The following is a 19,590-nucleotide window of genomic DNA, read 5'->3' on the forward strand; positions in this document are numbered from 1 at the left end:
TGCTCTTTATAACTAAAAGTATTTTTAACACTAGTAAAAAAAAAATTTAACACTAGTTATTTTTTATTTATTTATAAATGTTAAAGTGGCTCTATTTGCCTCTTCGTCAATATCTGCGGGAAATCTGTCGTTAATATCGGCATCGTTAACGTCGTTTTCTTGACATTCCATGTTTACGAATGCAATAATGTGGAATTGAAAGTGTTTTACAAAACGTAAAAACTAGCTACCTGATTTTTGCCGCAGAAATTAAAATAAACATCAAAAATACGACTGCGTTTTTTAATGCAATGCAAACCAGTTGTATAAAAAATAGATGTATGATGGACGTGTTAAAAGTGATTTTATTTTGTTCGTGGGGTTGGTCAACTCGCTGCGCTCGTTTCCCAATCTACCCCACTTACAAAATAAAATCTCACTTTTAACATTTACATCATAAATAACTATTTTCCAAATTTTTTATTTTTTTTCTCAAAAATTTCCTCACTGCGTTCGGCAGCCAAACTGCCAGCCGCAGCACATAAAACTCCATTTTTGCTCCTCATACAGTGTCCCCAAAAAAAAAGACGAGTCCATAACTCCCTTATTTATCGGAGGATTTTAATTATATATACACCAAATTAAATGGTTTTTAATAGGCTACAAAACGGCTTAATAAATTGACGTATAGTTCCAAGGGCTTCAAGACTAAACTGTCAATATTTTTTTTTTCAAATGGGATTACATACTTTTTTTTAGTCATTCTGATAGAGATTTTAATTCTAAAAACAACAATGTATCACAAGTATAACTTGACATAAAAAAAATAACACTAACTTTTGAAACAAATGACGAGCACCAAGCGAAAAGCTATCAAAATGCATTGCGTTACAATGTAATAACCAAATTAAGGTAGCTAGAAAAACAAATCACAAATAATAATATGTGGGATTGCGCAGATATGCCCCCAATGTTTAGCGCAAAATGGAACACAGACGATAGTAGCGTTTTTTTACATTTTTTTTTGTGAATTTTTGGTATTTAAGTGTATACTTGTGATACACTGTTATTTTCAAAATAAAAATCTCTATCAGAATTACTAAAAAAAAATATGTAATCCCATTTGAAATTTTTTTTTTTTGACAGTTTACCCTTGAAGTCCATGGGGCTATACTTGAATTTATTACGCCATTTTGTAGCCTATTAACAATCATTTAATTTGGTGTACAGATAATTAAAATCTTCCGATAAATAACGGAGTTATGGACTCGTCTTCTTTTTTGGGGACACCTGTATATACTATTATCCAAAGTACATAAACAGTATAGGTATGCTAGACTCGCACAGTGACACTGCGCATGTCCAGGGCTGGCAGTTTGTTACCTCACTGGTGGAAAGCAAAGCCCCAGATTCGTCCTCTGTGCGTATGGTTCAAATGTAATTTCGGCAAATTACAACAAATAATGTTAAGGAATTAAATAATGCCATAATAAAATCATCTGAAACATTGTATATTACACTATAAGTGATGAAAAATCGCACTTTGACCACGAATTGTGTACCTATGGCCTATGCTATTTTTTACAACGTCGTCAATTTTAAATTTCTTTATATGTAATTATTTTACTCACCTATTTTTTTAATCTTCCGGAACTGGAGTTTCAATTAATGCAAATAACAGTGTTTTAAATTTTTATATTAATAAGTAGGTAGTAGATTGTTAAATAAATTTTTCTCACTAGTGAGTTTACATTCTCCATTTTCCTCACTAGTGATGCAAACGTCTATTTTCCTCACTAAATTGAGTGATGAAAGTATCATTTTCATAAGCAACGTTGCAAAAATTTATTATTCACGAATGTTAAAGTTTACAATACGTTACATTGTTATTTTTTTAAATTTATTACTTGCTTGACGGTCAGCGCGTTTTTTTTTACCATAATTGATTTTTTGTTGCTGCAGCTCTACGTTTAAAAAAATTATTTTGATAAAAATACGTTGTCTAACAAATGTCTTTATGATAACGTCATCAAGTGTACGTACATTTTTTAGAAAGTTTCTGCAATAATTTCACGTTTATTTGTCAAATTCCTGTAAAATGATTCCGACAGTAAGAATGTCCATTCTTATTCTCCTCCACATACGTATAGTGACCTAGTTCTGGATGGGAATGTAGTCTTCATTTGCCCGTTTCCTAAGTTACAATGACGTGTCACAATACTTGATACTTTGATTTTCTTCATCTAATTTGCCTTCAAAAATCAAATTCTTTTTTTAATGTTGTAGAAAAAATAATGTTTCAGTGTTTGTATTTCATGCGAAAGATGATTATTTTGCCGGCGCATTCGAATGAGTTTGAAGTCTCAACCTGACCGAGTGACCGGTCTCGACCAAGAACTCATTCTCATGCGCCAACAAAAAACAATAATTTTGCGCACTTAATACAAAAATAACTATTTTTTTTTTGGGTACTAAATTCGTTTGGGGTACTAAATGACACTGAAAAGTAGTAGATTTAGTACCAAAGTACTAAAAACAACATTTCTCTCAGTTATAAAGTAATGCTTTCCTATGCTTTCCGTACTGAGTGAGCTCTGAGCTTCCACCAGTGACGTAAGCAATCGCCGCAGCCACCGCGCTCTCCCTTTCCCCAAGTGCTGCGATGTGGAAGTCAAGCATACCTATATAGTTTAGGTGCCTTGCTACTATCGGAATATTGCTGCATAGCAACTAAACTGAAAATGTATGAGCATTTTATTATACAGGGTGAGCAACAATAACTGTTTCAGTTGGCAAAAAAAATTTTACATAAAATTTTCAAGACTGTGAATTGTATCTATTTCGGTTTGTTTTATTGACATTACTGACTGGTATACATATCAAATTTAAACGTCTTGGTTTTTGTAATCTTTTATTAATAAAATGGTTTTCTCGTTGGAACATGACATAAAAGTCACCAAAAATCACCAGAATTTATTGCCAACTCAATCAGTACTTCTTGCTCACACGGTAGTTATTCGACACATTCACAAAGTTATTTTGAATATAAATTATTAGACAATCTAATTAGTTCTCCTAGGGCCAGTTTATAGAAAGAGAATTAAATATTTAATTCGAATTAAATTTTAATGCGCGATTAACCCGTGAAACAGCAACTTGGATTGGTTCAATCTGGTCACGTGTTCAGTTAATCTCGCATTTGATTACGATTAACTTAATTTCGCTTCTGTAAACTGGCCCCTAAACTATTAAGCATATTTAGTAAAGAACATCAAAGTATCAAAGTTCTTGTCAAAATTCATTAACCAACAACCTACATAGAACTAATGTGAATTTAACACGCCATCAATACACATTACTCAATGAATCCATGTTTTGATTATGCTTTTAGAGAATTTTGGTCATTTAGGCGGAAAATGACTATTTGAAGAATAACAGGTTGCAGAAATCGTGGAAGGTTTTGTGTTTATTTTACTGTATTCGCCATTTCGGATAAGCAACATGACCTCTAGCGGTGGAAAGTCGAATCACCGAAAATTATCGCTTAACACGTAGCTAATGGCAAAAATAACATGATGAAAGGTGTACGGACCACAGGTACGGGGGTTGGTGACAAAAAGTGATGTTACAATGGGCAAAAAGAAAGTAGATAAAACCAAGTGTTGTGTCCATGGTTGTCACACACGCAGAGCGAAGACAGAGATACCAGCTTTCATTACCTTCCACGCTAAAATAGTTGTAAAGTGCAAATCATAAACATTTTTGGCGGCAAGGAAAGTATAGACAGAAGAAAAGCTTGGGAAAAGGTTTTGTTATTGAGAAAACCTGCAAGACGGCATATGCGAGTATGTGGAAAACATTTTTTACGTGAAGATTTTATAAATCGTAAGTTCCACGAATTTGAGGTTAAAAGTTTGTAGTTTATTCTACTTTTTTCAACTCCACGCAGCATTTCCCAAAAATTGCGATTGAAGGAATTTGCTGTTCCTTCTCAAAAGTTATCCAAAAGGACACACGACACAGAGAAAGTTTGCATCAAAAATTACAGGCAAAGTAGACTGTAGTGCACTTGACATAATAAGGGGCCGTTCAAAAATTACGTAACGCTAGAAAGGGGGGGAGGGGTCTCCTTAAAGCGTTATTTTTTGTTACATAGGGGAGGGGGGTGGTGGTTCCTACGTTACATAACGCATAAACCTGACGCAATTTTACAACCCAGGAAAAAATGAGTTGGTTTTAGTCATGGGTTTTTCTTAGTTTTCATTATTCATTTTTATATTTTAAATTAAATTGCGTTTTTTTGGGTGGTGGTGGGGGTTCATATGGCTCAAGTGTTACGTAATTTTAAAGGGGGACTACGTAAAGTGTTACAGAAAGTTACGAAGGGGGGAGAGGGGGTTCAAAACGGTGAAAAAATGCGTTACGTAATTTTTGAACGGCCCCTAAGTGAGAAGGTAATTGTATTAAATAAAAAGACATTTAGTTTATTGATGTATTTTTATTGAAAACTTGTTGCTGTAAGTAAAATTTAATTGAAATTTAACGAAAAAAGTCTAAAATTACCTGTACTGTATCCCATCACACTGTACCACACGTCCACTGTCAGCAGAAGCCTCCAAGTATTTAAAAATTATAGCTAACCGAAGAAAAGCCTTCCTGTAACTGAAATATCAGCATATAGTATGTTTTCCACTTTTTAAAAGGCTTTCAATGTTTTGAAAACAAAATATTTAATGCACCATAACCTATCTCTACGCCTCTATTTATTTTACGTCTGTTTTACGAAATTACATCATAATCTTTGATGCCTACATTAAAAAATGTTACTTTAAGGAATACACTTACCTTACTGAAAAACACACTGCACACAATTAACAAATAAAAGAGTTTTGGACACAAAACTTGACACGTAAACAAATGGAAAATCTCAAAAGGGGGATTTTCGATCAGCTGATTGTCAGAACAGCAGCGCCCTCGCAGTAATCGAAATCGCGAATAGAGCTGTATAGAGAAACAGTAACTATTCTCGACAAATTACTCCGAATGAAACTATTCTGAAGATACGTATGTACACTTCTATTCAAAAAAAAAAGCGTACACGTATTGAGAGCTACTGTAAATGGGGATAAAATTAATTAATCGTTTCCAAGAAAACGTATTACTGACATTTTGTATGTATGTCAAATGTGTGAACACTGTTTTTTATACATTTTTAAATTGTTGTTAGATTGTTGAGAGTTGCCTTTTTCCATAAATTTGTGAATAAAAGCTTGAATTGTGTTTGTAGTAATTGATAATACATGCCTAATAAATAAAGCAAAACATTTATACACATTAAAATCTCTGAAGAATACATCGATCAAATCCAGCTATCGTCACGGGTTTTGTTACAGGTTTCTAAGTAACAACAATTAAAAGATAGGTTTACGATATGGCAATCTAGCCAAAATTGTGCTCACTACTTGTACGCTTTTTTTCTGAATAGAAGTGTACATGAAACGATGACCTTTGAGAGTGATGTGCATTCCACTTGCACGATACAGAAAATACATTTACAGGTAACGACGAGTTAACTCCTGGCTTAAGCCAGTAGGAGCAAACTGTGCAGTGAGAGAATGATTTGTTAAACCCCTACTAATAGGACGGTTTAATTACTGAAAACTGGAAAAAGTTTGACCCTTGACACATTTGCTCTTGAGCTTTGAGATAGGCGGCTACATATAAATTGTTTTAGATGCAACCCCTTGTCAGATGTCGCAGCTTTGCTTTCAACTAAACAAAATCAAATACCTAAGTCAGTGTCTTTGCCTACGCTGCCCAATTAAGTTTGGGAGAATTGAGTATTATCACTTATCAGTGATAATCACATGACTGAATTTAGTATTACACATTTTTAATACGAACTGATTGGGGGAATTTGAGATTTCTGCAATAATAATAATAATAATTATTAAAAGTATCATGCTATAAATATAGGACTTAATAAAATACCACGTTATGATTCAAATTTTCCACGACATTGAACTAGACACACCGGTAAGAAAAGCGGATTATTTGTAATTTTGGAAATTATTGGAAATCCAATGAAACTATGTCGAAAAAAATGTTAAATATAACCTTGTATAAGGCTCTTTTGCACTTTCATTTTGCTAAAAACATTTTGTAAACTAGCATTTTCTTAATTTAAATCATTTTTATCATTACATAAAAATAATAATTTAAATAAAAAGCAACATTATTGCATTTTTGCTTTCATGAATAAAGACAATAGTTGTCTGGTGTTTTTTTCATTTTCATTTGTTTATTAATTTGGCTCGGTGGCCGCATGGCCGTCGAAGAAAGTACTCCGCGGTCCCGATGCTAGTGAGTTCGAATCTCACCAAAGGGGGAGGATTTTTTCCAAGGGAGAAACCTCCGCCGGGCCATGGATGTGTGTATGTCTCCTCGGGGCTGACGGTAGGGTGGTAGAAGGAAGAATCAACACTCTTTCAGCCACCACCGCGAGGTCAGCACGGGTTCGAGTCCCGTCGGGAAAAGGCGCCCATGGGTGTATAAGTGTTGTGTATGTCTGTGAATGTGAGGTGGAATGGGCGTGGGTGGCCGGGGAAAGTGCCCCGGAGCCCCGTCGCACCACCTGAAGGAAGGATAGGATAGGCAAAGGAATTGGAAGTGAAAATCGGCCGACCGAAAAGGTACCGTAAAAAGCCGTATGGCAAAAAAACGGGAATGGCATAAAAAAAATTAATTTGGCATTTTATATGGTGTGTTTGTTAGTTGTTTATTGCATTTAAAATATCAGACATCATTTAAGTGGCGTTAAGCCAAGAAATAGTGGCTATGGTTATGGTAGCACTGATTGAAGATAGCAGAAACCAAAATTATGTGGCTCATAGGTTTGGACTTTCATTGTACTGTCTACAGATTATATTGAAGGTTTCAAGATACATGTTCCTAGAGTGTGCGATCTGAAACTAGTCCGAAGAGACGCACATCTGTTTGAGACGATCGCTTATTGTGCCAACAGCACTGCGAAATCGTTACCAGGCAGCTGAAGAAGGCATTTGCTGGAAATTCCTAATACTAATGTTAGCGAAAGGACTGTTCGAAGGAGAGTAAAAAATGCTGGACTTAAGGCACGACAAGCAGCTCCAGGACCGAAACGCCTCCCATAGCATCAAGTAACTCGACTGGAATTTGCTATAGAACACCACTACTGAGAGAATTCATTGTTTTCTGACGAATACGGATTTTGTTTGAGTAGTCTAGGTGGACAGTAGAAAGTGTCAGTCTTGGTGCCGGCTGGTATTTCTAGGGACACACGCACATAGTTGCATGTCATCCATGAAGTGGCCTCCACGCAGTCCGCATCTTAATCCAATTGAACATTTGAGGCATACAACCGGAAGAAATATTCGAAACCGTGTACCCGTTCCATCCAATTTAGAAGAACTCAATGAAACTCTTTCGAAAGATTGGGAAAATATACCCCAAATTCAAGCTCGTGGTGGTAACAGTAGATATTGACAGCGACACTTAGCCATTATTTTTAAAATAAATTTTTATTTAAATCCTGTTACATTATTGAAAAGTTTATATTTAAGGTAAAAAAATGGTTCTCCACCAGTTTTATGAACAAATATGAACGCTGAAAATTTGATTATAAAAGTGATCGGTTTTTCATGCCAGTAAGTGTAATGTGTCCTCATAGATGATGCACTAATTATAACTTTATTAGACGTTAAGCCAAGACGTTAAGTTTTATAAGCAAAGAATAATTAATTGGCAAAACATTAATTTTTTCAGTTATTTTTATACGAATAGTTATGAGCAGAGTTTTATAATACATTTTCTTAACGATATGAGAAAATAACGAAGGAAATTAAATGATTTTGCACAGGTATTGTACATTCCTGCGTTGTACTTGTATGAACTTTGTGGAGAAATTTTCTAGGATTTGCTTTGATAATCGTAAAAATTCAAACCAGAAGTCGATACATATTTCATAAAGTGCCCCGTAAATGTCAACACTGTTTGTTTGAATTGTTTTTCCTTTTGTGATTTACGGCAGTTTTCTGTATGTGTACATTGAACATCAAACGTGAAGCTTTGTGCGATCGTGCGACCGCTCCACTTGTCCCAGTCAAAGAAGCTTTCGACGTTCTTTTACGGACAACCCGTACGAATCTGAACATCGAACCATTACGAAACGGCGAGAAGAGTACAACTTCAATGACACTCCATTAACTGACCCTTCGTACACTCGAAACAATTTTAAATCAACGTTAATCCACCACTTGCAAAAATTACGAACACTGAATCCTAAGTGATTGTTAATTGATCAATACGGCCAAAAATAAGCTGGTGCAGTAATAATTTGGCTGTCAAGACAAAAACTGTTTTTTGACAAATGAGTTTTTTCAGATTCAGGCCAACTGAAAACAATGCGATCATTTTATCTTACTGTTAGATCTCAATGAAAACGAGATGAAATGTGTCACTAATTTTATCCCATTGATAACACCGTGTCTGCTGTCGTTAAAGAAATTAAACGAAACGTTAAGTTCATTGTTCTTTCAAAGAAGTTTTACTTAGGAATTGAGATCAGTGTGTTTCAAAAATTTTCTTTAAAACTAAAAATCCGTTATTAAAACTTAATTTACTTAGAAACTTCAAGTAATTTTTAGCACATGAGAACATTTCGGTTTTAATATATGGGTAATAAGAAAACATTAATCATAAGCTCCATGATTCGTTTTTCAAGAAACCTGCTTAATCCAGCAACAAACGAATTAAAATACATATACTATATTTAAGATTAAAATGAATTATATTAATCTAAAAGACAATAAAGTCATAAATGTCAATAAAGATAATCATTACTTTCATAGTAGGGGGTTATTTAATTTGATTAGTTTAAACGCTTGAGAATTTGTCTTATTGTCCCATTAACAATATAATTTGATTTGCAATGTAATGTGATTTAATCGTTTATTAGAGTTTATTTCATTACAAAACTCTAAACCAATTGAAAGCAAATTCTTTGATATTTACTGAAGCCCTTTCTTGCGATTATATGAACCAATACGTTAGTCGCTGCCGATGCTGTTGCTTAGTACGTTCTAAAAAAATTCTTCCTTTTTCAATGAAAATCACTAAGTTTTTGATTTTCCATTTATATTATTGAGTTTGTAGTTTTAAAAAAATTAAATGTAGTGGGTTCAATCAATTTTTGTTAATCCATTACAAAACCCACAAAAATAGCAATCAAATAGAAAACACCAGTTTTATCAATACTATATTAAAAAAATCTCTCTTGAAAATATGAGAGTTGATAATTTTTAAAGTTACATAAGAGGTTTTTTTTTAATAAAAGGTGCCCATAAAAATGTTCAAATTAAAAAAACTTCAGTTTTCATGGAAATCATATTTTCTATTTAACTGCAATTTTTAAATGGCTAGAGATCCTAGCTCCACAAAAATGTGTATAATTTGATTATAAATGTAATTCTAATTATGCATTAAGAAATGTAGCCTTCTTCAGGTTTGGAAGAGAATATCAAATTTTAGATTTATTATTTAAATAAACATTTCTCGAACAAACCGGCGGCGGATCTCTGCGAAATTTGAATTTCATTTTTACAAGAAAAATTGATTTTTATAGTTACACATTCCAAAAATAGAACGTGCTGTACGGATTAGAGGATTAATTAACTTCCCACTTGCACTATTAACAAAATTAAAACTGGTAATTACTTATTCGTACACCTCAAAATAGTCGATACGTTATACGTGTAGCCCACAATGAATTATTAATAAAATAATGATACCGCTGTTAACACATTAACATTATACCTGCAATATTCTTATTCCGAGTAGAATTACTCGATAAATCATTTAAATCCTTCCGAATTAATAGTATTGATTTAGATAATTTACTATATAAATAAAACAGTGGTCATAAAAGGAATAGAGTAAGACGCTTTGACAATAAAAATCATCAATAAGTCTTATGGTAGGTGGAGATTTATGTTTCCAGCCTTGCCGCAAAGCAAATATTATCGCATTTTTATCTATTAATAATTTCGAAGGAAGCGGTCGATGGATGAATCGAGCTGTATATTTAATGAATTCTCTGTATTTGTTTTTCGTGTCTCATGTTCTATAGACAAATGTTTTCTTTTCGGTTCGGTAAACTACTCCAACCCCGGTGTATACTCTCAAATAATAAAATTGAAAAGTGACTCACACTTGGTATTAATAAATCTGGAACGACCTATACATCTTCACATATTCCACAACTCAAAAAAATATTTTTGACACTTTTTCAAACTTTGTTCATTGTCGGAGCGACGCGCGGCTGACAATGAGATCGGAAGACGCGAGGACCTTCTGGATTTGCACGGCGTCCGTACTGCGGAAGAGTTCGACGACGACTGAGCGTCCTCGGCGTCCATGTAGCATCGTAATGACGCTACTCGACCAAGTACTGCCATATTGATACGTTTATGAATAGACTTCACACCTGTTTGAAAATATTGTTGCGTAACATTTACGAGGGGCGTAGAACAAAAACTGATTTATCGGACACACTGTATAAATGTTTATGGGGATTTTGGTGAAATTAATTTATCGTCGGTGGAATTTTTCCAATGCAATCATCGGATATTAAACGTAGTCAATGAGGACGATAAATTTTACAGCGTGTTTAACTCAAAAGACGACCCTAAGCAATTATTTTTGATTGGATAACGGCTTTCCCTTCTCTGGTTAAAGATGGCCTCAATCCCCATTCAGCAAAAAACAGCAATCCTACATCAAACAATTTCATTCACTCATGAACAACATTCTAATTTAAAAAAATATTGTAATTAATAGTTAAAAACCGAATTTGGGAGTAATTAGAGCAAGAATTGATAATAAAATATAAATCTGGATTAAGCTAACTACGAGTACACTTGATTTAAAAAAAAACAGCGTACACCTAATATTTCCCCATGTAATGTTAGCTTTGTTTCCATGGTTACATTAAAGTGACAAAAACCCGAATCATCACTAAACTAGAAGGAAGGTAGCGTATGAAATTCATGTTGCCTAGAAACAGTTTATAGCGGCCCATTTACATTAGGAAAATATTACAAAAATCGCTGTCAGCACTTGTACGCTATTTTTTTGAAATCAAGTGTACTTCGCGCACCGACATCGACCATGTAGACAAAGTCTGAAGCAAACGAAGATCTATGTAATTTTTAAATTAACACAAGGTTACTTAGTAAACAAAAATAATACAGGTTTGTCCCCTAATTTTTACCAAACGAGTTGTTTTGTGTGATTAACTAGTCTCTTTTTTTTTGTAACATTCAGAATTTTAATTTTAATTATTTATTTTTTTCTATAACAATGTAACTTTTTTGACAAGACAGAAAATTTTCGTCCTTACCCATCACGCTTAGTAATGCTTTTTCGTAAAAAATTCAAATAGAAAAAACGTTTCATTTAACGAGCTCTGCTACGTGTGAAAATTAACACATGCATTTTAGATACACCCTGTATACCGGGTGCCCCAAAATTCGTGGAAGAGCTTAGCAGTAGCAGTAGTAATTAAAATATCAGATAAAAATGTTTAAAAAAAGCAATCTTCTTTTTTGTAGAAGAACGGATCTATTTCTTACACTAAATTTGGCCACATTTAAAACATTCTATTTATCCCAATAGTCTGCAAATATTTCATTTTTGTTGTCATACGTTATTTGAGGTAAAAAAGACATCACGTCACTTCTTGGAAATGTTGGAAATAATGAAGTAAATTCTTGCAAATCAGATCACAATCATTCTGAATTATTATAGCATTGGCTAGTAAAAATAGTTATTTTTATATTAAGTGCGCGAAGAGAGTGTTTTTTGTGCATGAAATACAACGTGATCAAGAATGACTGAGTCTGTTGGTAGCAATGAAAATTTGAATGATTTTGGTACCACTGTAATCTAAACGCATTTCCGGTTGTCAGCTTTAGCAGAGTTGACAGGAGAATTTGACGTTTACCATCAAAGGGTCATTTTTGTAATAGCATAAACATACCCGACATAACCAAATTTTTTTTTAAATGTCGTGTCAAGTTAAAACATCCGGTCAGTGCCAATTACGAAACAGAAAAACACCAATATTTTTCAATTGTTTCATTGCCAACAGACTCAGTCATTGTTGATCACGCTGTAGTTATTTACATTAGAGTACGGGATGTGAATTTTCCGGCACGACAACTGGTTTCGGGCACGATGGCGCAGCCGAGTGCCTGATTAGTTGGAGGGCCGGAAAATACGTCCCGTACGACATTTGTATTAGACTTTTCGGCTGACCAAAATATTAAATCTTTTAAAAATCAAGACTAATTTTATTGTAGAATTTGACATCGTCAATAAAGAATCGAATGCTGTGGAATCAATTCCTTGACGACCGTGACCGCTCATTTGTTTTTTTTCCTAACAAATTATTTGCCGGCTAAATTTTCACGGTCGTGCTTCAAAATTTGATTTTGGTGTATTAATCGAGTGAAAAAAATGTCTAGTATATAATATAGAGTGAGTTAAATGTGACACCAGAGGCAGTACAACTAGTGGCAGGACTAAATTCTGAATTATTACCACAAAAATCGAAACAACGTTACATAGGACAATTTTTTCTCACGAAAGTATGTAATAACCATTCTTTAATTCACAAATTTTTAATAAACCATATTTTATTACAGACAGTTTTATTAATAGGTGTTTGTGGTGCCTGTCTCCGAAAGGAGTTATATACTCTGAAAATGGAAAATGTCAAGAGAAGAAATTATATTGATAACTGACACAAAAACCAATATTTGTAGATCGTTTGCCATTACCAATCCAAACTGGGTTGAAACTGTGAAGAAATATATGGAAGTCAGGTTAAATTGGTATTAATACAATTAAAACAATTTCAAATAAAATTGACAAATATTTGAACCTTGATTGCCCCATGGACACAAGATTGAAGTTCCTAAAATGATTCGTGATGACTCATGGTGGCCTTCCTTCAACATCAAAAACAAAATGTACTGTGTTACAGCTACAGCTCAAACAATGGTGAGTTGTGTCACAAACTTCGATACAGTGCTTTAATCTACTTGAATTTTTAGCAGTTGCTTCCAATGTAACCATCCAACATTGAGAATTCCATCATCAGTACCGTAAGAGAAGCACCAGTACAACATATTGACATTCAACCCAGAAGTAATAAAGCTGACAGTTACCAAATTGTTTCTGCATTGTTCTCTAAAGTGGAGAATTGTAACAATAATGTTTACAACTGTAATTTTACAAAATAAATTATGTTAATAATGTTGCAAATTATTAAAATGTCTTGTACTTAACCACTACTTCCTGGTGAAAACGAATCATCTTTCTTCAGGTGAATACAAGATTTTGGGGTTAGAAGTTTGTTTATTTTTATTTTCCAGTTGCACTTTAGCACTAACAGCTAGTACTGGATAAAGTAGGTACACAAAACCATATATCAACTTCTGTGATTTAGTTTTATTGTGCAATTTTGCAGATACTTATGAAATACCCGACAATTGTCAAACTTTTTGACATATATAGCTGCCAACCCAATAGGTTGTATTTTCCCTGTTACGATTATGATTATTATTTATTGGTCGATATAAATTAAACAAACACATTTATCGGAAAAAGTATACAGGGAAATGTGTTTTTTTACACCAAATTAAAGTAACGTATGGACACTTTAATTTTAAATTAACTGTGAAAAGAATAAATCAACGGTGTCCGCACATTTTTCCCGTACTCCACTAGATTTTCCCACATTCCACTAGAAATTTTTGACATTGTACGGGAAATCGCACCTCCCTTGACCTAAAGTGTAAGGTAACGCTATATTTCCCAGACTGGGAGGCCGAAAAGGTCTTTTACGCCGAGACGAAGGTCGAGGCAGTATAATCCTTTGAATGCAGAAAAACATCTTCGCGCACGAAATATAAACAATATTTTTTCTATAATTGATTCAAAAAATTGAAATTAAAAATTCAAATTTTTGAAGGAACTCTGAAGTTTCAATGCAGTGACCATGTTGCTAGGTAACTAATAAAAAACAGTGCGTGAAATGAAAAACAGAAATAGTCGTATGCGTGAAATTGCATTTCACACACTGTTTTGTATGGTTGCTATGGTTTCGATCTTACTAACAATGCAAAAAAAAATACACGTCAGAAAATGACCCACTTCAGGCACAGATAACTATGCGTGAATTTCAATTTTTTGAATCAATTATAGAAAAACAAATATATAGTCAAAATCTGTTTTAATATAAAATAAACAATATCAAAGCTGTACTATCGCGGCCATCCAAAAGTGAACGTTTTTTTTTTATAGTTTGATATTTACTTTAAATCATAGACGTCCTAAAATGTCAAAGTTTGACACTAGCGATAAAAAATTTATTGAAACTATTTTTTTTAAATGCCACATCTCTCTCCGATGCAGACAGCTAGGGCTATTGCAAAGCTAGAAGAAAATTGGTCGTTGGCGGCTGTGGCGAGAGAATTACATTGCAGTAAGACTTGCATCTTCAATATAAAGAGGGGTTGGCAAGAAAACAGGCTTGAGAGGCCAATGCGAATAGGTGTTGGAAAGGTTTCTTTACTAAAGTTTACTTTCACTTTAATAATGTATTAATTAGGTACTTCTCAGTCTCATTTTTTTTATTACAACTTTTTATTATTAAAATAGTAACGCCTGCTGCACGAACGCCAATGAATACAACCTGATTTAATCAAACGAAAAATACGGAAATTTTCGCAAGCTATCGTTCACTTTTGGATGGCCGCGATTGTACCTTTTGTGCTCCCATATCTTCAAATCTGAAAGATATAGAATTTTTTAATCTATAAAAAGATATAATTAATCAACTTAAGTACAGTTAATTTCAAAATTATAGAGTACACCTAATATTCTACAGTGTGAAATGCACTTACATTTTTTGTCAATAATCAATGGTCAATTTTGACAAACAAATTCCGAATCTAACCGAAAACGCGAAAGTGCTCATTCTTTCCAAATTAGAAAAAGATCCGGGGGGTAGCCCAGTATTATAAACATTGCGAAGAGCACCGTGCAGAGGATAAAACAGACAATATTATGGTGTTCTAAAATATCAGCGACATTTTATGTTGTCAAACTTACCTAACCTATAAAAAATATGACGCTCAAATTTCAAAAAGGCATCTTTACACGTGGAAAAATCTGTAATAAATCGACTTCTTGATTTTTGAGGTGTACTCGATAATTTTGAAATTAACTGTACATAACAATGCTTGCAGCGTTTCCACGTTGAATGGCAAGGGAAATCCTTTCAAAATAGTTATTTGTACTCATTTGTATCAAAGATGCGAAATCGTTCTTTGACGTACCGAGAGAAAAATTGTCGCCGAGGCAGTTTAGGCCGAGACAAGACAATCTCAAGGTCGTCAAAGGATTTCGCAGCCACGGTGTACACAGCATTTTGTGTACAACCGAAAATTTGTAATTATAAAATGAACACGACAAATTTCCTTCGCTGTCAATAAAAATAAAGTCGGCTTACATGTCGCCACGTCTCTATAGAAACGGCATAAATAAAACAATTCATTTTGAAAAAAATTGTAGAAATTTCGGAAGAAAATTACGATGTTTCAGTTCCATGTACCTACTCATCCAGATTTAAAGAATATTATAAATTGTGCAGTGTCGCATTGTATTGGCTTACTTACTGGAATTTATTTACTGTGGAAGGTAAATGTTAAGTTAGTTATGTTATGATAAGTTGCATTATCTGCCCTCTCTCACAGCCCCCATTGGTCAACCGTTCCCGCGGACACCACACCATCGAGAGACCGCCAACCGACGCCTACAAAAGGTCGCCAGCATTTACAAGAAATTTTGCTTTCGCAGGGACTCAGCTCCTTTAACCTCTCTCCTAGATACACTACTTACTTTTTGTGACTTGTGTTTAGTTAGTTAGTTTGCTAGAAATAAACACCGATTATATTGACTCCACATCTTACTTTTACGGCCGTTGTCAAGACCAAATTGAATTTCGCAGCCTGTTCTCGATATGCGAAGTGCTCATTTCGCGTACGGTTGCACACAAAGGAGCTTCTTTGATTTTGAATCGCCTGATTCCGCAATAAGTCGGTTTCCGATGACATTAATGAAATCGATGGCTTCTTTGCATCGAGAGCCTAAAGCTTGTTTGACACGATGCTAAATTTCGTAGTAAATTTGTTAGAAAATGAGAGAGACCCTCGACAGGACCAATGAACGATCAGGATCATAGTCTGTCTTTGTCAGATCCTGATCGTTCATTGGTCCTCTCTCATTTACTAGGAAATTTTCTCAAAAATTTAGTATCGTGTCAAACAAGCTTAAGGTTTCAAAGGCTAAACCTTTAAATACGTAATTTGACGAAATAATTAAAGTGCGTCTATCGATATTTTGAAACGACTTTTTAAACACTAGTTAACATTTTGGGTCGTTTATGAGGGTCTCATTACTAGGGGATTATTTACCTACCCTGTAACAAAAACTCTCGATGGTACCTGCGGATTATTGAGGATCGGTTACTCACCACTTTTACGACAATCTTTGTTAGCGGGCTGTAAACCACTGAAGGAAGCAAAAGGTCGTTTTAAAATATCGATACAACTCATTTCAGCGGCAAAACCTGAAACTTCAGAAGTTTTCAAAACGTAACTGTCTGCAAGTGTATCTACAATAGTAACGTCCCAAACTAAAGGTTGACCTTTAATCCATGGTACTGAAGTCATCTTATCTGGGCGTTTCCCATCATCCCGAGACAGTCCGTTTATTTTTTTATTATTTTTCTCATCATTTCCTAACATGCAATTGCCCCACTGAGTTGTTCCGCGAATTTTGGGGCACCCGGTATATGATGCCGCTAAATCACTTTTTGTAGAACATAGTATAAACCTAAGGAAACAGAGTTAGTTTTTTAAATGTCTCTTAACAAAAAAATAAAGAAACAAAATCTGTTTTAGGAAGATATTCTTCTAAATTTGGAAATTTGAACCCATTGTTGAATGTAAAAAAAAAACACGAAGAGTTTTGAAGAACATTGAGAAGAGGCAGCACGGGTAATAAATGATATGTATTTACCAAAAAACAAAAACAAAATGTAGATAATATTTATTTATTACAAAGTGGCTACGGAAATTGGAGTCACTTTTCTTCATATTGCCAAGAGATGTCGCTGTTTTAACAAAAAAAAATTATCGCAAAAATATATTTTAATTAAATAAATGGCAACATCGCATTCAATATTTCGTACAATTGTTACTATTTTTAACAATTGTCAATGTCACTGTCAGTTTAAATTTACATATGAATTTCAATATTGACCAGCGAATCATAAAATGGTATTGTCCTGCTAGAGAAGGTCGCTCTGGGAGAACAGCAGCTGTACAAGAGTGCAGGATCATTAGCATAAAATCGGCTAGAACCAATATTTAGCTACATTTTTTTAAAGCATAGTTACTTAGTTAACGTAAAAAAAACAATGTTGCCAGCAATTCCATTTCATTTTTTCTTGTAGTTCTTTTGGACAAATGTGGAAAAGTGAAAAAAAGAAACTTACATATCGATGTAAGTTAAGAAATTTGGTTTAAAAGGATTTATGAAAAATTACAAAAAAAAATATGAGATGGAATAAAATGATGCAAAAAAGTACAGCGTGATCAACAAGGACTGAAGCTGTTGGCAGCAAATGACAGCAAAATATTCCCAAAGTATGAAAATTTTTTGTGCGTCAGTGTTGGCACCCGCTGCAAGTTGTGAATGTCAAAAAATTTAGGTGTTACGGGTTGGTAGTGCCTTGGGTTGGTAGTTTTAAAACACGATACGTACAAAACGACCAAAAACAGTATAAAAAGTAATTTGCCATACTTAATTAAATGGCCCACTGTTTCGATATTCATAAAAGCGACAGGCCGTGCCCGCATTATTATTTTCAAGCTGAAAGTCTGCGGGATGCAGGGATTGGATCCGGAAAATTTGTAAGGGTGGAACTTTAATTTCTTCTTTAAAATGGTTAGGCAACTTCCATATGACAAGCCTGTAAAGTAAGGAAAAGGATTGACGGGATTTTTAATGGTAAAAATTATTAGGCCCTGCATTAAACGTGCCCAACAAAGAACTTTGGATGCGTGTGTTTTAAATAAGAATCACACCCTTTTGGAGTGAAAGTTTTCGCATTTCGAGGGCTTTGTTCCATTCTACCTCGAACGTTCTCGACGACATCTTCTGTGAATGTAGATGTTCTACTTGTAGGTTTTGCCTTTTTCACATCACCTGTTTGCAAGTAACGTTGCACCAACCTCGTGCAATGCTGTCTAAACGCAACTGGCTCGGGGAACATTTGTTGAAATTGGTAAAATGCATCGTCCGTGCTCCGTGGAATACTGCCAACCGTTAGCAGCATCAAAATTTCCAGTCCGAAAGTACGCCATACCAATAAAAATGTCTTGCTCTAGTGTAAAAACCATTTTAATTAATAAATTGATACAAAACTGACACTTGATTTTGAAGTTTGAATTTGCCCGTCAAAATTGACAACTGAAAATGTAATGCTACCAACTTCACTGAAATTTTTATCATGTTGTCATTGTTGCCAACAGCTTCAGTCCTTGTTGATCACTCTGTACTACCTTCACTACGATTTTTCGTGTAAAAAATGTGCCAGTTTCATTACGATATGCAAAAAAAATCATTTTAATACCATTCATTATTGGTTTTTAAAAGTTTCCACTAACTATATCACTAAATTATTTTAAAACGGTCACATTTTATGAAGTACCTATCTTGTTGAAAGAAGGAACATATCACAAAATGGTTTGTTCTCTATTTAAAGAAAGACAAAAGCTCTAATCGAAAGGCCTAAGCAATACAGGCACATAGTAGCAGTAGGCGTATGAAACATAAAAAAAAATCATTCAACAGATGGGCCAAGCCTTTACGAATTCAATTTAAAAAAATCAATTACTTATTTCCAGTGGTTCAGGAGTTATAAATTTTTTAATGAAGCCCTGCAATACCACTTTTTTGCGAAAAAGATGACATAGGTCAAAAACGATGACAGATAGGTGTTTACAAAAGGACGTTCTAAACTCAAAATTTAACGTTGAATCGAAATATGAAGTCAAATGGGGTATTTCCGGAAGTGTCTCCATTTTGAAATAGTTATTTTTGTATTAAGTGCGCAAAATGATTGCTTTTTGTTGGGGCATGTCGAGACCGTCAGGTCGAGACTTCAAACTCATTCGAATGCGCCAACAAAACAATCATCTTTCCCACGAAATACAAACACTATTTTTTCTACAATCGCATTTTAAAATTTTTTTTGTTCGACACTGTCAGAATTTGAGAATTTTCTCCTGTGTTGAACGGATTTTTATAAATTTGACAACTTGTCAAAACGAAACGTCAAGCTAATTTTAAAGATTTTTAGCGATTTGGAGCCTTTAACGGGCTCGTCGAACAAAAAAACGTTGTATTCAACTCGTTCTTGTGTAATTTGGGCTTTTT

At 34.2% G+C, this 19,590-nt stretch overlaps 3 long non-coding RNA genes across 3 annotated transcripts; 1 reads left to right on the plus strand and 2 right to left on the minus strand.

Annotated features, from left to right (window-relative positions):
- Positions 1–4,457: 4,457 nt before the first annotated feature.
- LOC138126463 (uncharacterized) lies at positions 4,458–4,953 on the minus strand. The gene is made up of 2 exons (XR_011157834.1): positions 4,825–4,953; positions 4,458–4,641 (listed from the first exon to the last, which is right to left on the minus strand). It is a non-coding gene; the product is annotated as an uncharacterized lncRNA (long non-coding RNA).
- A 5,806-nt stretch (positions 4,954–10,759) lies between these two features.
- Positions 10,760–13,335, plus strand: LOC138126005 (uncharacterized). The gene is made up of 2 exons (XR_011157565.1): positions 10,760–12,665; positions 12,723–13,335. It is a non-coding gene; the product is annotated as an uncharacterized lncRNA (long non-coding RNA).
- On the minus strand, positions 12,899–13,976 carry LOC138126004 (uncharacterized). Its single transcript, XR_011157564.1, has 2 exons — positions 13,369–13,976; positions 12,899–13,303 (listed from the first exon to the last, which is right to left on the minus strand). It is a non-coding gene; the product is annotated as an uncharacterized lncRNA (long non-coding RNA).
- Positions 13,977–19,590: the final 5,614 nt, after the last annotated feature.

This window comes from Tenebrio molitor, chromosome 3 (assembly GCF_963966145.1).
Source record: "Tenebrio molitor chromosome 3, icTenMoli1.1, whole genome shotgun sequence".
NCBI classification, from domain to species: domain Eukaryota; kingdom Metazoa; phylum Arthropoda; class Insecta; order Coleoptera; family Tenebrionidae; genus Tenebrio; species Tenebrio molitor.